Source organism: Phlebotomus papatasi, chromosome 1, assembly GCF_024763615.1.
Source record: "Phlebotomus papatasi isolate M1 chromosome 1, Ppap_2.1, whole genome shotgun sequence".
Lineage (NCBI taxonomy): Eukaryota > Metazoa > Arthropoda > Insecta > Diptera > Psychodidae > Phlebotomus > Phlebotomus papatasi.
This window is the reverse complement of record NC_077222.1, coordinates 28,851,678-28,877,030: the sequence shown is the minus strand read 5'-3', so window position 1 is coordinate 28,877,030 and position 25,353 is coordinate 28,851,678. Positions and strand designations below refer to the sequence as shown.

Genomic DNA, 25,353 nt, shown 5'->3' with positions numbered 1-25,353 from the left:
AAAAATCGACTTATTCGACTTTATTCTGACAAGTCGATATGTCAGCGAGATATTGTTACTTTGAAAATTTCCTTGCCCTTCATCTAGATGATTACAAGATCTCACTGTACAAGAATTTAAGCTTAAAAACATATTATTTAAATATTAAGAGATAATAACTTCAGATTTTAGATCACCTGCATATAAATTCGTCATCTTCGCTTTACCACTTATTTTAAAATCGATATAAAAAATTTACGTTCAGATATTAATTTAGGATATGTACATATATACTGCTATAATCTTTTATATACGATTTTTGTGTGTGAATGGCATATAAAAGTAAATTAAATGTTTAAGATCTTGTTCTCAATTAAAGTTTCCGAACATCTTGATATAGGGGACTATGAGGAATTTTCAATTAGCTCAATTTTGTCATGAATTAAGTGCACATTATAACCTAAAATCAAGATCAAAATCAAGGTGAAAATGTTATTGAAACGTACTTTAATAAAAGATTACATTTACGTTCAATTATCCTCACTCAATCATCAGGAACGTACAGTACAGACCCAAACGTTGCCTATATATTAAAAATAAAAACTTATTGATTAGTCGAATTAGGGTTGGTTTTAAATTTTCAGGATTAGGGGAGATCTTTCAGGCTTCGCACACACTCTGGCTTTGAACACTTCATATTTTACACATTTTTTTTTAAATTAATCTGATCTATTTTCAGGAAATTTTAAGACCTAAGACTAGCTATTAAAATATTTACCTTTAAGTCAGATTCATTAAGGGAATATGGAAAAAATATGATGTGTTCGAAGCAGACTATGTGCGAAGCCCAAAAGCCTTCCCCTACAAGAATTTCCTAATACGTATAAATTGATTGAGTTCCAACGTAGACAGACAGTTTTTTTTGAACTTATGGTAAGTCCTTATACTAGCATTATAGAGACTTAAGATTATTTTCTCAAGTATATGATTATATAGCAGTGAAAACGATTTAAAAGCCAAATAATTTGTTTAAATAAATTTTTATTAATTTATATTTTTAAACCGCAGTTTGGTAAAGACTCCCCAAAGGTAATTTTCTATCCAAAACTGAGCTTCTAAAAATACAATATTTTTATATTAGTATATGAAATTGCCTCTATCATTCCTTAAACTTGAAACCTTCCTAAACTCTCCTTGTTTACGATTGACTTCTTTTCTTCTAAGAAATATCTTTTGCAGACTTCTGACTGGTCTACTCTCTGACGTTCAATATATAACATATTATTCAGACAGTACATATTGTTTCTTTAGTATATTTTTAGACATCACATATTTATAATAGGGACGTAATAACTATTTGTTTAAGAAATATGAAAGAAAACTAAAGTAAATATTAAAAGGAATATGATGAAATGATGAAGGGAATCGGGATTCCAATTCACGAAGGAGCTTGGAAAAAAGAAAATAATTCAATATAATGGGATGTTGTGTTGGTCTATATCTGTTTTTTTTTTGTATTTATATAAATTGTTTGAGAATTAATATCAGGCATGTTTTCAGACAAATTCGTTTTTACTTCTTTTCTTTAAAGATTGTGTTGAAAAAGATATTAATTCGTCAAAAGAAAGTGCTGACTTTAATACACTGAAAATTCTGCTTAGGGCTGTTCTAATGCCAGACAATCGTCATTTCAATTCACTGTGAAATCTGTATGTATTTCTTTTGCTCCTTTGATATAAATATTAATTAAATTAAAAATACGTTGTGGGAATGGAAGATATAAATCAAAAATTTAAATAAATGTCTGCTACGGAAAATATTATCTTTTCCAAGACCGTCTGTCTAAAAGAATTCTCATATATATCGGGTGTGAACTTAAGTGTGAAGAAAGGGTTGGAAAAAAAATCCTAGCAAAGGGGTATGCTTTATGATTTCATTGAGTTTCGACGAAGAGGAAAAAACTTCCACTACCATTGGCATAAGCTAGCGATTATTTTCATAGCTATTTCATTGAAGCTCTCTACCCAACTTTGTGTACCCCTCTTTTTTTTAACTCACAAAAAATAAGACCTATTGTCAGGCAAGAAAGTTTTTCCTAGATTCCATCCTGAATGGCACTTTGTGTCTATTATTCTCTTTAATAATGAAAAATTTTAAATGAGAGGGATTTTGTTTTTGCGCCTTTTTGGCGAGAGCTGTAGTTAAGAGATATTCCATGTTCCTGCTAGCAATAATTGACTGTTAATTATTCATAATTATTAGCTGTGACTTTTTAATAATTGCAGTTACTATAAGAGATCACTTGTCAAATTAATGGGCTAGGATAATTAATTAGGTAATACTGTAATGCACTAGGATTACAATTTCAAAGGGAATATCTCAACAATTTTTGTTTGTTAAAAAAAATTGTTTAATCATTTAATTCACGCCCTTAACTTGCAACACGGAAGCGGTAATTTCCAACAACAGTCCCATATTCAGTTAAATATTCTCCTTAGCCCTCGATCCGGAAGTGTCAATTATCCACAAGATTTCCACATTGTAATTAATCTTTTCTCTAGTCCTATCAGCGTATAATCCGGAAACCTAGGGAGCATACTTTCCCTTGAGTCACATAAACTCCGGGAGTCTACACTTTACAAAATTTTCAATATTATAATTTTTAACTCATCGTCCAATCGCTTTTTTTTTCAAATAAATTTGAAACAATTATTTTCAGGATTTTAAGGATAACAACAGTTCCGTCCAGCAGCAGTTACAGATAAAATGTGTGATGCTGGATTACATGGCAAAGTTGGAGAAAGCGCGGTATCTTCGGACGACTCAAGCTTCGGACAATTCAATTTTTTTTCTATGTTCCTTATATGGATTTGACCGATTGCCTTTTTCTGAAAATTTGAGATATTGGACTAACTATTAAAATGTAATGTAATAATTATCCTAATTAATTTATAACACATTGAAAAAAAAGAATTGTTCCGGATAGGAACTTGCCTTTTCTTCAATGAGAAATCGTATGTAAATCCCCACGAGCAAAGATGATAAAGTTTAGCATTAGATTTTTTGCTCTATAAATGATCCAAATTAGAAATTATCCGTCTCATCAAGCAGATATATAATCCAAATATGCTTTAAGATTGTTTCATCCCTTAAGGGATCATTAGTTTATTTAATAATCATGCCAATATGCTTAGGCATGACAATCGCATACAGAATTTCTCTAGAACTACTGAATTGTACATTTTTAGGGATAGTTTTTTTATCATAAATATCCATAGTTTATCATTCATATATGCAATATCAATTTTCTACACTATAAAATAATTATAATTATACTTGATATCGTTAGTCATATCCTCGTAGTGTAAGAAAAAACCATATGAATCATTTATCATGTCTCATAGCATTTTTAATTAAAGATTAAATGCACTTTTAATAAAAATTTCAGATGGAAATTACCATCAATAGATTCGTACTAAAGTCAATTTTCACTGTCTAAAGGATTCATCCTTCAAATAAAGATATTTCAGGATATATTTAAGAAATTCATTTTTATATGAGAATTCACCCAGTAGTGGATGACCGACCTATATAACATGCGTCATTGAGTGAGGAAGACAAATAAGAAAAATGCAATTCTGCATATCAGGCATACGTTCAAATCGGTGGCAGCCAAAAACCCCAAAAGCCAAAATCCCGAACGACAAAATCCCGAAAAGGCCAAAACCCGAAAGCCAAAATCTCGAATGTTCAAAATCCTGAAAGGGATGAAATTATATGGGGTAAAATGTTTAGAATCATTTTCCAAGACACAGAAGATTTCCCTTTGCCTTCAGCAAACGTGAGTGCAATCGTGGGAGTAGCTATGATACTTTTAAGAATTCGGGATGGCGTTCGGGATTTTGGCTCATTCAGGATTTAATCGCTTTTTGGCGTTCAGGATTTTGGCTTTCGGGATTTTGGCGTTCGGGATTTTGGCTTTCGGGATTTTGGCGTTCGGGATTTTGGCTTTCGGGATTTTGACCGGGATCCGTTCAAATATAGGGACTTAGCAATTTTCATATATATTGCATGCTCAATAGTGGGAGACTACAAATTTTGTATAAAAACCCATAATTTTTGTAGATAAATTTAGATTTCGCATTACCAGGGAACCAAGCGTTTCTTTTCGGCATTTAATTGTCTTCGTCTCTTCTGCGACTTCTCAGGACCACTTTGACCAAGTCCAATGGCACTCCAGTGCCTTCCGCTTCAGCGGCCAGAGTCTGGCTTTGTCTTTAGCGGCATCTAAAGTGCCTTATTCTCAGCAGCCAGACACTTGGTTCCGTTGCCTCGACCCAGCGGCTTTACATAAAGCCTAAGGACCTAAAGTGGCAGCAACTTCTGGCTTTGTTCGTCGGCATTAGAGAATTGCCTACTTTCAGCAGCCAGAAGAAGCTCCGCTGCCTACCACTGTGGCTTTAAATAGCCTATATTAGTGGCAGCTAGGACTTTGAGGAATTGAAGATATTTTCTCCCTCAGGCATTAGTGCCCAGTGCAGAAACCAAGACTCTGTTTTACGCTCTGAAAGCATCAGATTAGTCTAGTCGCCATCACTGAGGGGCATTCCTGCCTGTATCCCAGTGGCATTCAATTGCCGTTACCCAGGGGCTGTCTTTCAAAGATGCCGAGCAACACCGAAAGAGAAGGGAATTTCTTGACGAGATCTGAGAAATCTTCCTCCTCTACATTGGCTCCTTTAGCCTGTTTGGAGCCAACATGAATTATGCGAAGCTTAAATCGTCCGAAAGTAACACACTTTCCCCTAACAAGGTCTTTTTCTTTCCATTTAGGCAAAAACTTTTTGTGCTTCTTCGAGAAATAATAAAAAAATATGACGAATTAAAAATATGTTTTATTAGAATTAGGGTAACCGCTTAAAAAGTACTTAGCCGAAAGTCCTCAATTAAGTACTTAATAATATTACTGGTATCAGAATATTGATTGCACGTATTTGACCATTCTAAGCCACTTTTTAAAAATTTGTCAACAAACTTTTGGCCGATGAAAAATATTTAACTTTTGAAAAAGAATTATTTTATGTGAAATAAAATTAACTAATTGTTTTGAAACACATAAATAACATTTCTGGATTACAGGCAACTTGGCTAATTGGTTCTTGGCTAATTCTGTCCTGATTACTCGTATATTTCTCTTCGTTTTCGTTGAATCGAAGGTGTTTTTTTTGTAACAACTTAGCTAAAGTCTTTTAGATTCGAATTAGGAAGGTGGCGAAAATTAAATCCCAGAATTTGTTAACACTATCTCCAACCGCTTAGCCTCAAAGTAGACAGACGTTTGGATATTGTGTGATTCAGCTAAACTTGTATTTTGCGAGTAATGCCTAAGGTTCTTTACAAAGAAAATTTCAGATTTTTTTCAACCAATATAAAATACAAAAATAATTTAAATTCAAATGAAATCATTGCTATAAAATCTCTGAATCTGTATTAAATTCTATGTTGATATCCAGGCTAAGGTCTATCAACATTTTATTTACAGGTAATCCATATTTCCGTATTCATAAAAAAAACATGTTTTCTTGCATGAAAAATACATGGGGAAATGATCCTATGTATAAGAATGTTTATGCAAACTTTTCCATAAAGGAACAAAGGGATATTTGTGTATTTATATATGTTTTCCTAATAATTTACCCATAATTCCGGAAATTATTTTCAATGATGGATTTATACTAAATACGCATGTGAAATAGTTCAATATTGGAACTAAACATATCATTAAAGTCAATTTATTTATTAGTATTTGACCAAAATTAATTTAAAATAAAATTAGATGAACAAATTAATGTTGATAACCATTGTTATTTTGCTCATTTGGAAAATTACTTTCAATAAACATCGTAATTCCGTTAACAAATATTCGGTTTCCATAGTCACAATTCAAAAGCCGATTGTATAAGGTTTGATTGTAATTTTAGTCGTCATGATCCACGTGAGAGCAAAATTCAATTGTGATGCGAAAAGGTTTCAAAATTGGTGTAAAAAGTATCTCAATTTGGGATATTATGTTTTGGGAAAATCGAATATAGAATATAGCAATATTCTGTGTACTTTAAGTAAGCAAACAAAATTATGTTCTTTTCTGGCATATTGAGCTACAACGATTTTGTCAAGTTGTTTGAGGCTGAAGACAAAAAAGAAGAGAATGGGGAGATGTGGATGAAGATATATACTAAGAAGGATATGAGACTTTGATTGTATTATACTATCGAGGGGTGAAAAACCGGAAGAACAAATAAATTGGCTTGTCCTATACTACCATATCTATAAAACAATATATCGTTCAAGTACACTGGCAGTGTTATGTACATAGCATATTATTTTCCTGTTGGAGCAAAAAAAAAGAGGAATATACCTTCTCCCACAATATCCCCTCTGGTGACAGCAATTTTTACACAAACGTGTTATTGTCGTATAAATCCATTTAGTCCCCATACAAAATGCAATTGAGACTGAGGTAGTGAAGCATATTCTATGGGGCAAGAGAGAGCGACAACTCAACATAAATTAAAACGTTACGGCTTCTAAACGGTTACTAATGTTAATAACACAACCTTCGCAATTTTCAAGCTATACCGGAGGGTTATTGTATGTGAGAAAATTGTAAAAGGTTTCACGTGGTATTTTGCCTCCCATTTCGTGAATAATTCAGAAGTCAGAGGGGAGAGAAAGCCCTTACATGCAAAATTTTCGCGAAAGTGACATTTTGTCAAGTATTAAAGTTGATTAAAATTTTCATAACTGTTAGGTCTTCCAACTAAGACGCATTCATTAGGAAGTGCGTAGGAACTAAAGATATTATGAAAAGGAAAATGCATACAAATGTGTCTACTTTTTGAACAAGAACTTTATCCATATAAGTATATTGTAATTTTATTCTCTATTTTGAAGTTCCTTACGCTATTCTTTTTCTCTTTAGAATGCTGACAAAAGTCAAACTAATGCTCTTTACACAAAATTATTATGTGAGAATGAAATTTTCTATCTCATCAACCCTTTAAGGACGATTGGAACACCGGTGTCCCATAAAGAAAATAATTTTTCCTGACTTCCCAAAGTTATTTTTTTTTTCTTATGTCTGTAACACAATTGTAAAGTAGAAGGTTGAAGGAATCTAGAATATTTTTTGCAAGTATCTAGCTATTTGCTATGTAGTAAATATTTTAGCTCAAAAATGGCGGATTTTTATTTTCTCAAATTCATAATTGATTTTATTTATTTTTTATACATCCAATTTTTTTTTAAGCAAAACCCTTTTGGCAATAAAAACTACAATACTCATACGTAATATTTTTCATTAAAGCGAAAAATATTATTCATTGGTATTGTCAGAAAAATTACTTAAATTTTTGGGCTATTTTTGTCCCTATCGTTCATAGAGGCACAAAATACACCGAATCAGACTCTGTTGAACTTTCCAAGGTTAGATGTAAGACTTATCATTAATTATGTTTCTCAGTTTAATTTTTTGTTGATTTTCAGTCCGTAAAAAGTGTCTCGTCGTTAAAGGGTTAACTTTCTATGACGATTAGCAAAATTTAAGAAATTATTTACAATTTCAGTTCATGTCAATGTGTTGTGCAAACACAGGCTTAGGGGAAGACTTTCAGGCTTCGCACTAATTCTGGCTTTAAATATTTCATTAGAGGAATATGGAAAAAAACATCAAGTGTTCGAAGCCAGATTATGTGAGAAGCTTGAAAGCCTTCCCCTATGTGTTTTTACTTCTCAAAAACGACATATAATAGTACCCTAAAAATTAGCCACTCCCTTTCATTTATTGTTGAATATCTAAGGCCACACCCACTAAAAATTAGTCACTCCCTTTTCACATCAACTAATTCAAAATAAAAAGAAAGTAAAAGGAAAAATCTGAAATAAATGTTTTCTGAGGACTTAAACTGAAATGTAAAGAAAAATATAGTTCCACGCCTCATCAAATTCATTCACACTCATCCTCAATAAACACAATTTTCGCGAAATAGAAAATTTATTTGTGTACATTGTCAAAGACACCAATTTCATTACCAAGTTAGCTCATATCTTAAAAACATACATGACATTAGCAGTAAAATGTGGTATTAAATCAGTGTGAGGGAGTGATGAAAATTCTCCAGAAAATAAATGGAAAATTTTCACATGGTTTCCGTATGACATTAACACAAATTGCGACACCATCACTAACAATTTTATACAAATTGATTCAATTTCCATAGAATTTGCACACGATGTCTACAAAGCGCCCATGACAAACCACTCGTAAAACTTTCTCATTTATCAACTGAGCAAAGTTTCTGTTCAACCCTTACGACAAACAATTACCACAAATTACCCTCAATCATATCCAACCGGTACAATTTCTACTATCGATTCCCCACTCAACACTCAACACGGTATTTCTGAATACCGCTGTAATCGGTGTAATAATCCTTTTATAAAAAACGGAACTTTACTCTATATGAAAATACTAAAAGACTTTTTTTTATAGTAAGGGCCAGTTAGCGTATTGTAATTTTGAACAATTATAAATCTTAAGAATAGAAAAAAGACGCAGCATTTCAAATCTTTTAAAACAAAACTTGCATAGGGTCGGAGGAACGTCTAATCGACAGGGAACCCCTATTGACACTTTTGTCAAAGTATTGAAAATTATTTAATGTATCTAGTTAAATATAACCAATATAACGTTTTTTTCTGTAATATACCTTTTACTATAAACAGAGATGTTCAAATTACGTATCCCAAATGGTACAGAGTAGGGTGTCAATAGGTGCTGACACGAGTTCTTAAAGTGTCAATAGACGTTCCTTTCACTCTAATTGACAAAATAACATAACTTAGGGTAAGTGTGCCAAATTCCGGCCAGCTTGCAATTCCGGCCACCTTTTTGTTCCGCGAATTTTCATGAATTTTTAGGTTTTACATACTCCAGAGATTATACAATGCAAAAGAATAACAAAAAATGTAGCTTCGATAAACGAGATGACGTGAAAAAGACATTTGAAAAATTCCCGAAGGGCGAGGCACTGAGAATGAAGAAGGCCGAAATAGGGCACTAAAGCTATGTCTACATTTTTATTCATTTTAAAATGTATTAAGAATGATTTTAGAGTAAATAAAGACGATAAATTGTCTACAAGGTTCTAAGCAACACTCCTTAAGTATAGAAGGAATGAAAAAAAAATCAATTTCTATTAAAGAGATTATATTTCAAACTTGAGACTTTGGCGCTTGCATGCAACTATGCCGAAATTTGGCACACTTACCCTATATGATCTCTAAAAATAATATTTTAGATAAAATAGTCCAGTAGAGTTCCTCAACTTCGACCAACGACGATTGAAAAATATCGTTCCAATTTAGAAGATGGGAAAAATCATTCATGCCTCTCAAGCGTTTGAATTCAGATTCAGAAGACTGCAGTAAAATTTACCACGTCGTAATGAAAAATTTATTAAACCAATAGTTTGAAATATGAGAAGAGAGTGGGATAGTTTTACGCAGTAGATTTTTTTTTTCAAAATTCATTTGCTAAACGACTGTGAACCATATTCAAACTATCTATCTCCTGCTAAATGGTCTTCCGACTAAAAGTTTAACCCAGCTCCCGAAGATGTCTTAAAATTCTAAATATCAATCTAAAAATTCTAAAAATCCAATCATTACACAACTTTTTCGAAAAAATCTTGACTTGATATAAGCAACTAGAGGAGTAAACATACATAAGTTAAATTTTACGCCTGAAGCCCGTATTAGTGTTTACCGGATGTTGGCTAACAATTCCTAATTCTAGGCACGATATCCTGAACGATGTGTACATATAGTTATTTCCGTTATTTCTTGATATCAACTTCACACAATATTCAAAATATGTGACAGAGAATCCAATACGATTAGTTATGTGTGGGGTTCCCATTTTTTAAATATTTATTTCACCATCTGATGAACAAAAAATTATTTCACCAGTTGATAAAGGACAATGGGCAAAAGTGGTCTATGTTGTGACCACCAATGAGACCTATATAATTGAATAGGCCATGGTATAGGTAACAACTTTTGTGCCGGGACCAAAAGTTCTCAACCATGAGGGAAAATTTCTAGAGCAAAAAAACTATTTTCGTAAATGAAAAATAATCTCTTATATAAAATGTGCGCATTTATACTGTCTTTTTTTAAGAGAAAGAATAAATTGTAACTTAAAATATATTAAATGATTGCATATTCTTGAAATGGACATAAAATTGTGTACAATGCACAAACGTAAGAGGACATTGAAACATAAGAGCTCAAAACTCAAACTTGATACCTTATATCTCTGAGATTTATTAATCAAATTAAATCAATGAATACTCAATCGAAAGGTCTCGAAAAATATTATAAAAATACAGTATAGATAAGTTCACAAGTGGACCGCATGGGGTGCTCCAGGTTATCAAAGTTTACAATTAACAAAATGTGTTATGTTTTGAATCTATTTAATCGATTTTAATGATCTTGTAATACGTATGTCTGATACTTTTAATGTGTTATAGAGAGAGATATGGCCTCATTGTATTCATCGATTTCAGTAGAATCATTATGTATTTTGATTTATTTTTCTAACTGTGATTTATTTATTTATTTTATTTTGAAATCGACGCCAGATTTTATATGACTGAATAGCCTTCTGTAAACCTTGTTCCTATGCCGAGTTTCAGTTTTTTATTTTTTCTCAGACAGGAATTATAGTAGAAAAAGTCCTCATTTTGTATGGGGACTGCTACAAAGAGTGGTGAGGGGAAACGTATATATACACGGTTAAAGAACCTTCCATTACCCTTGATCCTATGCCAAGTTTATGACTTCTACTTCTTTTCACAGAGGAGTTATAGTGGAAAAAGTCATTATTTTGTATGGGGGCTAGAATAAGGAGTGAAGGGGGGAGAAGCCTATATACATTATTAAGGAACCTTTAATAAACCTTGATCCTACATCAAGTTTCAGTTTGCTACTTCTTCTCAGAGGAAAGTTAAAATGAAAAAAGTCACATTTTGTATGGGGGCTACTGGAGGGAGGGGTGGAGGGAGGGGGTAGTATCCATGGATAAATAGCTTAAGTCAGACATTGACGCCATACCAAATTTCATGAAGATCCCTTTAACTGATATTGAGTAATTCTATGTCAAAACAGTATTTTTTCGAAAGGATAAAGGCCTTTTTACAAGGACTCCCGGCGAATATCGTCCTGGGTCTCGGTAGTTTTTCATCCTACACCATTACTTATAAAATGCGCCTAGTCCCATCTGTGATCGCCATATAGGCCAATTTCCATACATTTTTGCCCATTGTCCTTTTCAGAATTTATTTTTATGAATATATTTAATTTTGTATCAACAATGGATTATAATTTAAATAGGACCTGAAGTCTATGACCTCAGTACAGAGAAGATACTTATAGCTTGCTGAGCCAGACTAGAAGAACTAACAGAAGTTTTTAAAATAAAAATTTTAAAGTTGAAAACTTTGAGATCGATTAAACGTATCATAACAAAAGACACAGATTTTCGGACCAAAACGTGCAGGCCTACAAATTTCGAAAAAGTTTGTTACTTAACTTAACCAAAAATTAAATATTTAAAAATAAACTCGTGGGAATAAACCGAATATATAGCATACCATGATAACCCGATGGTATCAGATTTTATTGGCTGACCATTTCAGAATCAGGAATGCTATCTTAAAGGTTACTACCGTAGATGTGGGTAGTAGATTCATTCCAGGGGTGCCTGCACCCTTGGTTTTTGTAAGCTTTTCTTTAATTTTGTTATCTAAAGCTAGTCTTTACTGATTATCGAACAGAGTAGGTCAGATCGTTGGAAACCATCCTTAAGTGCTGGAAATAAAGAAAATTTCACAAAAAGCAGGGGTCCAATGTTACCTGCACCTACTTTACCCTGTAATTATAAGATCTTTCGAAGATAATTGATCAAATTGCAGTTTGATTGTCACGATGAAGAAATCATACACAAAATATCTCACACTACCTTCCAAATGTTTACTCCAAAATAAACGAATTATAGAAAATACCAATCATTTTTTCTCAGTAATATCCTAAGCTTTAAAGTGATTATTAATTGAGTTTCAATAGTTGCAGCTTTAATTTGCCTCAGAAAATATAGTGCTAATATTCCTTTTAATTGCTATGGTGTTTATGACTCCCCTTAATGAATTTCAAAAGCTTCATTATGAGAAAAACAAAACAATTTCATCACAATATTTATGTCACTTTAATATACTCTCAAGAAAAGATTTTTATTGTAGTTGTGATTGTGCTTTTAGGAAAATTACTCATCTCAAAGGATTTGAGCAAATGAAAAAGAGGAAAATGCAGGTGTTGCAGAGGATTTTATGGGGACCCATTAGTTTTAATACAAAATTAATATATAAATAATTCAATTGAAACATAAACTTTTATTGCATTTGTCCAGACGTAGAGTTATTGCAAATAAAACTATATCTCTTATGCAATTATACACTTGAATAATTTTATCTACGGCCGCAAACAATACGAAATATAAAATAGATTTAATATTTTAATAAGTAATACAAGGGATTTATACCAACTAGAATATATTGAACCACTAAATTTTCCTATTTAAGTACATAATTTGGAAAACAACAGGCTCGATAAATTAATTTAATTGCTCTTCCTGTTTATTAATTTTATCGCCTCAGTTGTGGATTTTTGCTTTTAATTTCGGGTGGTTCTGCTTTGTGCATATAAATATTTTCAATGGGACTAATTTAATAAGACTTGTAGCGTGTTCGTATACTCCCTCAAATAGGCAGTAACAAATTTCAACATTTGAGGATTTAATCAACTCGAAAATACCACTTTAGATTCTCAAATAGCTCCAAGGTAACACTGGCAAATCTCAAATGTAGAAAACCACTGAACAAATTAGAACAATTAATTGAATTAAGAGGTGCACTTGCAGAAAGAGACATGGCATTTGAATTAAGGAAATTAAGTAATGCAATAAATTTAAGATGTTTGAGCTCTGTTGCGATATCAAATAATATGTAAAAAAATTTCGTGATGCTCACATTTTACAACAGTCTTTTCCTAATTACTTTAAAATACCATGGCCTTTTGCTATGCTATTTTTTTTATAGATCTACAGACATTCTTTGTCATTTACCAAGCAACAAACGCCAAAAAATTTACATAATTAAAGATCCGTTGCGCAAAGTTTTTGTGGAAATGGTAATGCCTAAGGGTTCCGCTTTAGCGACAAGATTAGCCAGAAAAAAAATAGACTTGAAACGTATAATTCGAGAAGATTGAATCTATTTTTATTTATATTGGAATGCGTAGCACCATTATTGGTTTGGAACGTAGAAAGAAGTCATCCCCTAGAAGAATAGAAACATTTATTGATTGTACAGGAAGAATGATTGAGCTCAGCTGTATCACTTTCATTCAAGGACTATTCGTTAAGAAAAAGCCCAGTGGTGGTAGAATGTTTCAATTGATTACGGGGTTCTGATAAAACGTAAAATCATATTTGACTGGAAAAGTATATTTTCAAGGAGCTCTTGTCATGTCGATGACAGGCCTAGCATCATCAATTACGGCTATCTTGGTGGAAAAATATTTTAGATGGAATATTCTTTGAAGGATCAGAGGGGGGAATGAATGGTTTTTTGATGAAATCCCAAGAAGCAAAAGAAACGAAAACTTAAATGATTTCGTAAGTTTTTTTTTTGAAAGATTCAGAAAAGAAATTTTAGAATGTATTTGTAGGGGACAGATAAGAATCATATTAGATTCCTTTTCAGTATTCCGTAGATGCGTGAGTGATTTTGAACCCCTGCTTATCGTAAGCTTTTCTTTAATTCAATCACTTAAAGTACTTAGGGATAGTCTAAAACCCACCTTTCAGTGCTGGAATTAAAGAAAAGCTTACGAAGAGCAAGGGTGCAGTCACTCGCATGTACGGTAACAAGATTTCTTAAACATTACATTACAACTGAAAATATTTAAAAATCTATAAATCAGATATAAACATATACAGTAGAGTCTCGCTATAGGCCATCGCTCTATAGTCCACAATTTATCGACCGTTGATTTCAAAACACTGATTTTAAGTTAGGTTATGTTTTTTAGTATGCGACATGCATAATTATTTTAATATTTTTGGCAAACTTTATTAAGTAGTTGTGATAATTGTGATCCATAATGAAGAGAGCGAGGACAAGTACCACAATCGCAAAGAAAGTGGAAGCCATCGAGCAATTTCAATACTAAAAATGGTTGATAATTTTAAAAAATTACATGGACTATAGTGCGACCCAAGTGTCAAATTTGAAACCAAATATGGACTATAGCGAGACTCTACTGTAACCCTAAAATCATTTTGAATTATTTACTCAATTAAGTCATTGAATTGAACTGAATTGAATTTGTACTTCTCTACTTCAAAAATTGGCTTTAAACTCATTTAGCCAAATTTGAAATATTTCTGTTCTTACAGAATTCTTCAATTTAGAGTTTTAAAATAAACACAGGGCGGCTCTCTTTGAACACAGTAAAACTTGGAGAACTCTACGAATGTCTCCGTTAAATGATTGATTTACATGATTTACATTGAGCCTCTAATAAGTCTCTTATAAGGCACTTCATTGACTCAAACAATTTTATTTGTTTTTGGCTCCTTGTAAATGTAACACAACTATTTAGAGGTGTTTCTCTTTTTATTTTCTTAAAACCGGATAAACAAATAAGTTTTAGGCACTTTTTGTAAGGTCACTTTCATAGCTTTTCTCACAAAATGATATGAGAGAGAAAATGTGACGTACCAACAGAATGTCTTAACTTTGTCTAGTATAAAAAACTTCCTAGTTAAGCTTAATCGAAAAGTAATTTTAGGTCACGTCTTCTTGATCGTTTATGGACTTGTATGTGAAAACTGTCCTATGGCGTTATCTCAGCCTAATTGCATCAAGAAATTCTTGTAAGTTCATTTTTCAGCGTAAGTTTCACCGAAACGTAAACAACATCGTTTTTACATCATCGAAAATATCGTTTTTTTTTATTGAGTCATTCTTTCCTTTTTTGCTTTAAATCGAAACAAACTTTGGTAGGGGAAATCTATTACTAGTATTCATCACCGAAAACTATTTGCAAAAATTAACCCTCTGACAGTGTTTTCTTTAATATGCGAAATATGTTATAAAACAATGTTTTCCAGGATAATTATGATCCAATAAAGTCGAAAAAATCATCCATTCTTCATTTTCTATTTTAGTTTTTTTAAAATTTAAATTTTTTTAAATTTAAATTTTCTAAATAAAATATAGGAAGTAGAACGACATATCTTTCAGTAAAAAATAAATTTATTTTAGTCAGATAATTTTAAATCGGTATTTTTTTTTGAAATTGGAAAAGAGTCTTTTTGCATAAATATTTTTTGTTGCTTTTTGTCTGACCTGTCACACAAAATTGAAGAAGAGAACTAAACAAAGAGCCAAAATGACTTCAAACTTTCAAAAGATGTTAGTAAGACTATTACCGAGGACACTATAGAACTTTTAAATTAATAAAAATTTTATAATCGCAGTAAATGTTATTTTTGTGAACACCATCTTGAGACGGTCTTATCTGTTAGAGGGTTAATTCAAACACTTCAAAAATGAAAATTTCGGCACTAATGGTTTTGACACACATTTTAGATCAGGACAACTTCTCGAAGTCGAAATTCACATCACTTTCCTTCTCAAACATGCTTCTTATTTAGCCCATTCCTTCAGATTCAGGCCTCAAATTTGATTGAACTAAATTAAACTTGTTGTGATATTTGAAAGAAGAAGAAGAAGAATACTGTGAAGGAGTAGGATAGACAGATGCAAAACGTTTAAAGAAGAAAGAGATGTGAATTTTCTTTTCATGAAATTTTCCTGATCTAAAAGATATGTCAAAGGCAGGGACTGGATTACCAAAAGGCACTTAAGGATGCCCATCTAAAAGCGCAATGGATAAAATCATACGAAAATGTTAATAGCCACTGCTATCGACAACAATAAATCAGTTTTTTCATTGTTCAAACAACGGTCAAAATAAAACAGGAACCGCGACACGCACTGAGAGCAAATCACATTAACAAATTTAAATTTGAGGGGAAGGGACTTACAATATTATCATTGAAATTATTTATGAATTTGGTGGAAAATTATAATCAAGATTTTCATTCACTAACATTTATATGTATAAAAAATTTGCGTTGATTTACTAAGCTTTCAAATAAGCCTTCGGAAACCATTTCCGACTAAAAAATGGTATTTATTGTTAAATAAAAGAATAATTTTGAAAAACTATCACACACAAGATTTATGCGGTTATAATAAGATATCCAAAAACAAAGTGATACGATAATTTGTTTCGACCATGTGGATGTAGATGATGTCAGGAAATTTATTTTGCCTAATTGCCTAATTTATTGTTTAATTTTAAATTTGTTAATTTAAAGTTGTTGAATTTCAATATGTTGAATTTGGAATTGTTGAATTTAAATATTGTTGAATTCTGTTTATTGTTGAATTTTCTTTTCATGTCGAAGATTTTGATTTTTTTGCCCTCTAAGACATTTTTATTGGTTTTTCCTGTACTCGGGATTCCCCCTAATGCGAAATGATTACATTTGATGTTCGGATCTTCACGATATACCTATTATGCATATAAATATTTGATGTTCTATATGACTTTTGCCCAATGAAAAGCATCTCGACTGAAGTATAAGTCTTAATTGGAAATTCAACAATTTTTACACAACTTTTGTTTAAAAATTCAAAAACTTTGGTTGAAATACACAAGGCTTCACACTATAATAGTGTTAATTTTTGATCATGTGACAAAAAAGTCGATTGTGAAAACTTCTCTCTCTTGGAGTTCGAGCAGTTAAAAATACCATAAAGTTGTGTATTTTTTCACACTATAATAATGTGAAAAACTGTAATCATACTATAATAGTGGAAATTTTTAAAACTTGTCAAACAGTTTTAAATCATGAGACATTGTTGAAAAATCTTTATGATTATAACAGTAAGAAATTTTACACAGATCGCAATTAAATAATTAATTTATAGTGTTAAAATAATAGTGGTAATTTTTAATCACGTGACAATAAATTACCAAAATGTTGTGCGTTTAAAAAAAATACAAATAACAACCAAATATACAAACAAATAAAATTATCGATTTTGCACTATTTTAGTAGTAAATTTTACACATTTCTTTACTGTGAAGTTAAAGAAGACTGAAATTCCATTTCCTGACATCAAACCTGAAAAAATCTATAAGGCATATAATACTCTTATTCTCCATATAAACTGATGGGAGGCGTGGCCTATTTTTCAGATAGTTAGACTGTTCTGATATCTTTCAAATTTGCGTTAAAGGTAATGCTGATGTTGCATAGCGGAATTATAAATAAAAAATTAGGAAAAATAAATAAATTTCAACTGAAGCTTGACTCATAATGGGAGTGGTGTAAATTTATTTTATTGCAGAGCTGACGAAAAATCTACCGTCTTAGATAATTAGGGTAAAGTGGTACAAGTTGGACAATGGTGTAATTTGGACAGGGCTTTTTGTAATAATTTAGTACTTCATTTTTATTTGTATATTTTTAATGCTTTAGTTTTATAATTTGCTTCCTTGTGCTTAAAAACAAATTTTGTACTGTATTTATCAAGAAAAAAGCCGTGTCCAACTTGTACCGGTTAATTGTCCAACTTGTAACACTAATTCCAAATTGTATCACTTTACACTACTCAAAAAAAAAAAAATGCCATTCTGTATATGTGCCAAAAATGTTTCTTGGGATGTATTAAAAATAAATGCATATATTATACCCAAATTCTATACGTCATCAACAGGTCCTGTACATTCCTTAATAACATCACATCCTTTGGCTTTGACGTAGCAACACTTGGTCGGTCGACTTTTTACAATGTTATTTGATATGGTTTTTGCGCTTGATGATTGTCCTCCCTCTATATCCACCACCACAGGTCTTTCACCCTTATCATCATGATTATGCTGCTTGGGCAATTTTTCACACATTTCACCATCAACATCAAGTACTGTACGATTTTCCGTTATATGTACATTTGCGGCAAAATTCTTATAATACAACTGCTGTTGGTACATTTCTGACCGTCGATGTCGACGGGTGGGTGGCAAATAGTACACTAGGCACGTAACTCCCACCAAAAACAGAAAAAACACAAACACGATATCAAACATTAGTAAGGAGTTGAATGTCATCAGCTGCATATTCCTTTCTTGATTCACATTTAAAGACAATAGTCCCACAACTTTTTTTTCGTTTTATCTTTTGTCCTCTCACTTTCACATTTTCCTTTTTGCGAAGCTATATATATATATATTCTTAATAAATTTCTAATACATCATCACTCTTAGCCTCTTTTTGATTAACCTCTTAAAAATTTTAGTGTTTTGGGCACTTGCAAAATTGTTAACTTTTGTTGAATACACTCTACCACCATCCCCTAATCACCATGCATTAAATATCAATTCCTAATGCATCAAGATGCCATAAATTGTATGTACTTGTCACGAAATTTTTCACACATTTGTCACACCCCTCCATTTGTGGGTATTTTTCTCATTTTTCCCCCTAGAGCATTGCTTCACATTCACATCCCTTTTCGCTGGTTTTTCCTTTGCCTAAATCAATTTAATGTCTGCAGAATTTTCATACATTCGCAAATACACATAGTATGGTTGCATGATGATGACAATGATTATTTCCCTTCTTCTGCTGATAAGACACATTTACAAAGCTATAATGTGCTGTATGACATAGCACCTTATAGTAGCAGAAAAAAAGGGAGAAAAAATTGAAATAGTATATGACCATTTTGGTAAACATACGCACTTCATCATTCTGTTTTTATCTCCGACATACCAAGCAAAGAAAATGAGTATCGGAAGACATAAAATTTTATTGCGCTAGCATGGAAAATTGTCGTCTTATAAATATATTTCTATTATCATACTAAGGTCAAGAAAATGATGTTGTAGCACTGTCTTTATTCGTTAGGCAAAGGGCAAAGATTTACTTATAAATTAAAGGCAGGAAATATGATTATGAATTCTTAGTGAAATTATTTTTACTATCAAATACAATTGTATTTGATAGTATTGATGAAAAGTATTGCAACCTGTCTTTGAAATTTAAGTAAAGTGAATAATAGAAAAATGGAAAATTAACATAAGATTTTTTAAAGTTTCAAAAATACATGTTTAAAGTTTTCAAACAGAGATTAGTATGAAGGGTAAAGTGCCCTTGATTTACACGGTCCCAAGCTTTACAATGACTAAATTTTTCGTGTGATTTTCAATAAATATGACTTATATCATCCACATTTTAAAAACTAGGAGAAAATGTTTTGTTTTTAAAGTATATTGCGGAGTTGCATTTATTCAGAAACATAGGAAAAATTTAGTCATTGTAAAGCTTGGGACCGTTCAAAGCATGGGCACTTTCCCCTATTGTATAATATATCTTTTTTCAAAATATCACCTGTTTGTAGGGTAATTCTTGAGTTCGAAAACGCAATTGATTATTTTTAATGAAACATCTTTATTTAACGTATCATGCAAATATCGTTTGTCTTGATTGATTTGCTTAATAATATTCATTGTCATTCCAATTGCCAGAAATCTCAATTACGTGACATCTGACAATACCACATGGCAATGCTACGGTTGCAGAATCACTTTTTCGGTAAAGTTTTCCTGAGATTCTAACGCAATCTGTGATAAGTATTGCCAAAGTTTTACATAATTCTCCTACTAGAGCACAAAGGGTAAGAGGTATCTTTTTCCGGTCTTCGATGACCCTATCACAATGGTACAATTCCAATGCAAGATCAAAAGGGAACATCTTTCTCTTGAATATTTTTTTAGTTACCGAAAAACGTTTCGATATCACCACCGTTTTCACTCCTGAGGTTTGTCGTCAACGCTAAGACGCCGGTGGTCGCTAAAATTTACAATGTACTTTTGCCTCCCTTGTGATGTTTCTTATAAGCATTCCTGATGAATAAATATCTATCTATCTATCTATCAAATTTTTGAATGGTTCAGCTCGCCGCTCTGAAGTATCAATCTCTCAATCTATTTGCTTAAAATTATATTTTTTGAAAGGTCTTGAAATTTCTAAGCCAATTTCAACGGTCTTAATGGATAAAAATTCGGTACAATACCCGCAATTATTAATATTTCTTGAACATTTTCTTGAAGTGTTTTTTTTTTGTTTATCAAAATGTTGTTTTTAATTGGCTGAAAACTTGTAACAGTGCTAGAGGTCAAACGTTAACAGATATCGACTTCCCGTCTTTAAATAATCCCCTTTAAGTGGATAATTTCTAAAAGTATTTTTTTCCTTTTGTTCCTCACATCCTTCTACCCCTCCAAAACAATATTTGTTGTTTTATTTTGTAAAGGACTACTCATCTTTATTGTTTCAGGATAATCAGGATAATGCTCAGCGCACAATAACTTTTGTTTATAAACATGTTTTTAGAATTTCCTATGAGATAGAGCGAGATGACTAGATCTAGATCTCACTCACTCTCATTGAAATGTCAAAAACATGTTTACTAAACAAAAGTTATTCTAAGTCGGGCATAACAATTTGAAGGTAATGAAGGTGAATATTTGGTATACAGACATAAACACCTATGACCAAAAACGTTTCGAAGTTTTTTCGAATGTTACTACTATGAAGAGTATGTTAAATAAACCAGAAAGTAAAAAAAATCATTTTTTATAGGACAAAATATAAAGATGTGGTATTTTAAAACTTTTTAAAATTAATTTATATTTAAACGGTATAATGTCAGTATCAAACTTTATTAATTTCTTAAAATATGCATGTAATATATTTTTCAGTGTTTAATTTTAATTTTTTCCTCTTTTACAAGAAAAATTTGTTAGGTATCCTACTTTTCGCGGTCGGTCATAGAAGACTTATAAAACAATAATATCGGATAATATAATTGTTGTTACAAACAAATGTTCGAATTTCGCAACAAATTTCGTTATTGACGAATTTGTACATTAATTCAAAATTTTAGAAAATCTTAAACGAATATTGTCGCTTTGTTTTTCTAACAGTTTTATTTCATTTCAAAAATAAAAATTAATAAATAAAATCGAGTAAATATATAATTTTTAGACTGCAAAATTTATGGATTTTTTTTTAATGTTAGATCTTCATATGAATAAACTTTATCTGGCATTTAATATGTCCATTCTGCCCATAAAATCTATTAGTCCAGTCTTCTATAGCTTATAAATGTTTTTCTTTAGATATAAGGACTAATTTAGTTGAAATTTGTATATTAATCAGAAAATTGTCTTAATTAGAAAACTTAATATTAAAGGCAACATACAGTATTCAATTACATTTTTTTTTATACTGAAGACTTTAAGAACTCAAAACTGAGAACAGTTTTCAGCGTTTCTGGTGGAAAAACAATGCCATAATCCAGATGAAAAGATATCAATATAAGCCAAACTGTTTTTAATCTATATTGATTTTTGATTTTTTAAAAATTTATTTAATAAGCTTTATAGTGGAAAAACGTATAAATTAATAAAATTATTGAAGAGAGCGCATGAAGATCTCCACTAAACTTCCGCAAATTAATATTGCAAATCTACAAAGCAATAAAATGTCAGAGAGGACCTTAATTGGAAAATGAGCTTTCGTGAGCTTTTAAAAAGTTTGTAGTACAAGTTCTGGAATGCTGTCTTCTCATGTAAAAAAATATTGTCCGTTTTCATAGGTAGAAGATATTAGAGTTGAGTTCTATTTAATAGAAGATGAGAGAGTATTATGAACAATTTTGAGAAAAGTTGGAGAGGCTGGGGCAGTTTTACGCAGGTGAATTTTTTCAGGATCTTATGTCCTAAACGAGTATGAACCATATTAAAATAAACTATATTCTGTTAGTTTCATTTGAGTATTGACTAAATGAATATACGCAAGACAATTCCTAAATATTTATTTTTCGTCTTAAAAATATTTATTTTCGAAAGTAATGCGTGTATAAAACTACCCCGCTCTCCCCTAATAAAAGTCGTAATCGTAAGTAATGTTCAGTGTTTTTGATTAATTCAAATGCACAAAGCAATTAAGGCCATACAGCGACCGTCAAATTTCCATTATTTTTTTTCGTAAATATGTAGTAAATGTTTTTTTTATGGATTAATAAAACATTTTTAAATATCTCTCACAGAGAGACCTCAAAAAGAGTTTTAAATTAAGGCTAAAGAAAAAAAAATACAGGTAATAAAATATTTAATCCAATAAAATATTTTATTCTCGTGACGTTTCCTGATTTGCTAGATTTTCGAATCAAGTTCTAGTTAGAGAATGCGTTGGAGTTAATGTTTAATTTAAATATTAAATAGGATTAAATATTTTAGTTTCATTGAATTTGACTAAGTTTCAGTGAAAAATGGTTTATCTGGAGAACAGCAGTTCTAATGAAGTCAACAGAAGTAATCAAAAAGTTTGTATAACTTATTTACTATCCTGAATCCTGACTATCCTGATTTGTTCTCCACTATATAGTCGTAAAATTCTATTTGACGAAATTCTTAGAAAATAATCAAATATTTATTATTCTCTTATTAACTATTATAAGTGTGCTTTCTCTGTGATATTTCATATGTATAGTCTAGGAGGTACTAAGTATATAAATATTAGCTGTATAAGTTCACTCAAGATTCTCACATGCATTATTAATAATGCTATTTGAAATTGAATCTCATTAGTACAATGAATTAAACTCCCATTGAATCTGCCTTCCTGAATGCGTCGACACTGATCAATTCTCTTGCAATGTCTTTCCTTTCATAGAAATTGCATTTGTGAATTCAATTATTAAAATATTGATTAGTCTTTGAATCGCATCCATGAGCATTCCAAATTGCCCCTCTTTCCCCTGAAACATAAATTAGGATTTGTAATAAAATTTCTCTCTCTCTCTGGCACTCAGATTCAATTCACAAATTCCCAAATGGGAATTTACACCGCATCGATTCATTCATTGTGTAATTATTTATGTACATATAACAATGAATGTGAAATTTGGTAGGCATATTCTGTTGTTAAAGAATGTTTTAACACCCAATATAAGGATTTGTTTCCATATATAAGATGGGTGAACAATCTCGGCAGTATTTCAGTCTAGTATTTAATTTTGGCAATAAATTATCAAGTGAATATCTCAATTTGATACAATGGTGTGAAACATATACCATTTGAAATTTCTGTTGTGTATTTATTGCCATGAATGAATGAATTTCTCTCCCAAACAATCTCTTTTACATAGCATTTATATAGTAAAAGTAAATTAAAAGCCATTTTCCCAACTATACACAAGGAATTTTCCTGCTTTCTAACACCCCATTAAATTCACTGTTAATTCACGGTACAGAACTGATTGTGCGTCTTATATTGAAAGGAAAATGAATTAATTATTCAGTTCATGGTGTAATTGAACATCATAATTATGCAAATGTCTCTTTGGAGCTTCCAGGCTGTGGCTTTTCGCCTTTTTCCTACACTCATTGCAAAAATAGCATTAAAATATTTTCTGCAAATATTTGATATAGGGTGGAAGAACCATTATCAGCCATTGAACTATTTTTGGTTATTCCTGATTGAAGTGGTTTATTTTCTAAAAGCAGTATTGCAAAGTTTATAAATATCGCAGCGTATTTAATGCTTAATCCACAGAATGTTTAAGAAATGATTTATATACGTTAGATTTTGCATTTCATTGAATTTAATACATGTGTCATTGAATCGAGATGATCAAGATGCATTTTATTGAAACAGTATTAATATCATGTATTTGCTTTTGTCGAGCAATAAGAGCAATAACATATTTATTCGTAATGTAGTATTTGGGATATTCTCCATTTCTCAACACATTCATTATTTATACAAACTTCAGAATAACGATTTAATCATAAGGCTTAACATTCATTTTCTTATGAGACAATATGTTGGGGAAAAGTCTGTCAGGGATTTAATATTAACCGCAAATGATCTATTAAAACACATTTTGGGAAACCACCAAAATAGGATTTCGAATCCTGTGGAAATTGGGTAAAATTTCTGGACTAAAACCTGATTTATAATAACATTATCATTTGCGGCATTCACCAAATATGTTGGCAAACTGTATAAGATTCCCAAAAATCGTAATGATTTTCACAGTTCTGGCGTAAATTAAAAAAAAAAGATTTTCTAAAAAAATATAAAAATAAAGACAATATCCAGAATACTCGTGTAAATAATCTTCCTAATTCTGAGATAAATTTTAACGTCTTGAATTTTTAAATCGGTCGTTCAAAGGCTGATTAATCAGATAGTTGCCGGAAAAATAGTTTTCTTGAGATTTTCTCTTAATTTTTTCCAGAAAAAAGAGAAGGATCTTTTTCCGTTCACTGTATTCAATCAGGCCAAAGCTTCAGTCAAAGACTGATTTATATTCTGTAAAAAAAAATCTTTCATTTTAAAGTTTAAAATGTCTTTACGTGCTGGACACACCTATGACTAAAGTCTTAACTCTTTCCGGACCGTAGCATATGCTGCAAGCCAATTTCACCATTTTTTAATCAAAAATATCTAAGCTCGGGAAGTAATTGAGGTCCTACAAAAAATATCTTACATTTGGACATCCTTATAGTTTGTAATCATCCACAAGAATAGGATTTTTATCAATTCTGAATAATTAAAAAACATTCTTTTTCACAAAACATTCATATGCTGCTTTGGGTACTCAGAGTTCCAAAAGAGACGAAAGAGTTAAGACGACTAAGCTCGTACATAGCCAAGTCAGTTCCTGACACATTACAAACGCCGCTCAGCATCTTCTTGACTAAACATAAAATTTTTACAATAACGAGTATAAAAAAGATATGCTAAATTTCTTAAAGTTTTGTTAATTAAAGCTGATCGCGAGGATCTTTCGAAGCTCTAACCGTTAAGTTAAAGGATCAGATGGATACTGGTGTGCCAAACCCAAAAACAATTTTTTGATTAATAGTTTGATTTTAAATAGTCAAAAAATGCAGTTTCTCTTTTTGGGACTCCTGTGTCCGATTAGACTTTATCTCTTTCGCGTCTTTAGGGTAATGTCATGACTCGGAGAAAAAAGTTTTTTTTGGGTATTTACATTAATTGAAATCTATGTGTTCGTGCACGACATCATAATAGAA

The 25,353-nt window shown here is 31.3% G+C and overlaps 1 protein-coding gene across 2 annotated transcripts in view; it reads right to left on the bottom strand.

Moving 5' to 3' along the window:
- Positions 1-25,353, bottom strand: part of LOC129799545 (uncharacterized) — a 143,093-nt gene that overhangs the window by 70,507 nt on the left and 47,233 nt on the right. The window contains exon 1 of one of the 2 annotated variants that reach the window (XM_055843518.1): positions 17,934-18,760. The exons of the other annotated variant lie outside the window; for it this stretch is intronic. The gene's annotated coding sequence lies outside the window, so the exon portion shown is untranslated. Of the gene's footprint in view, positions 1-17,933; positions 18,761-25,353 lie in introns of those variants that run through there. 2 annotated transcript variants of the gene reach the window in all.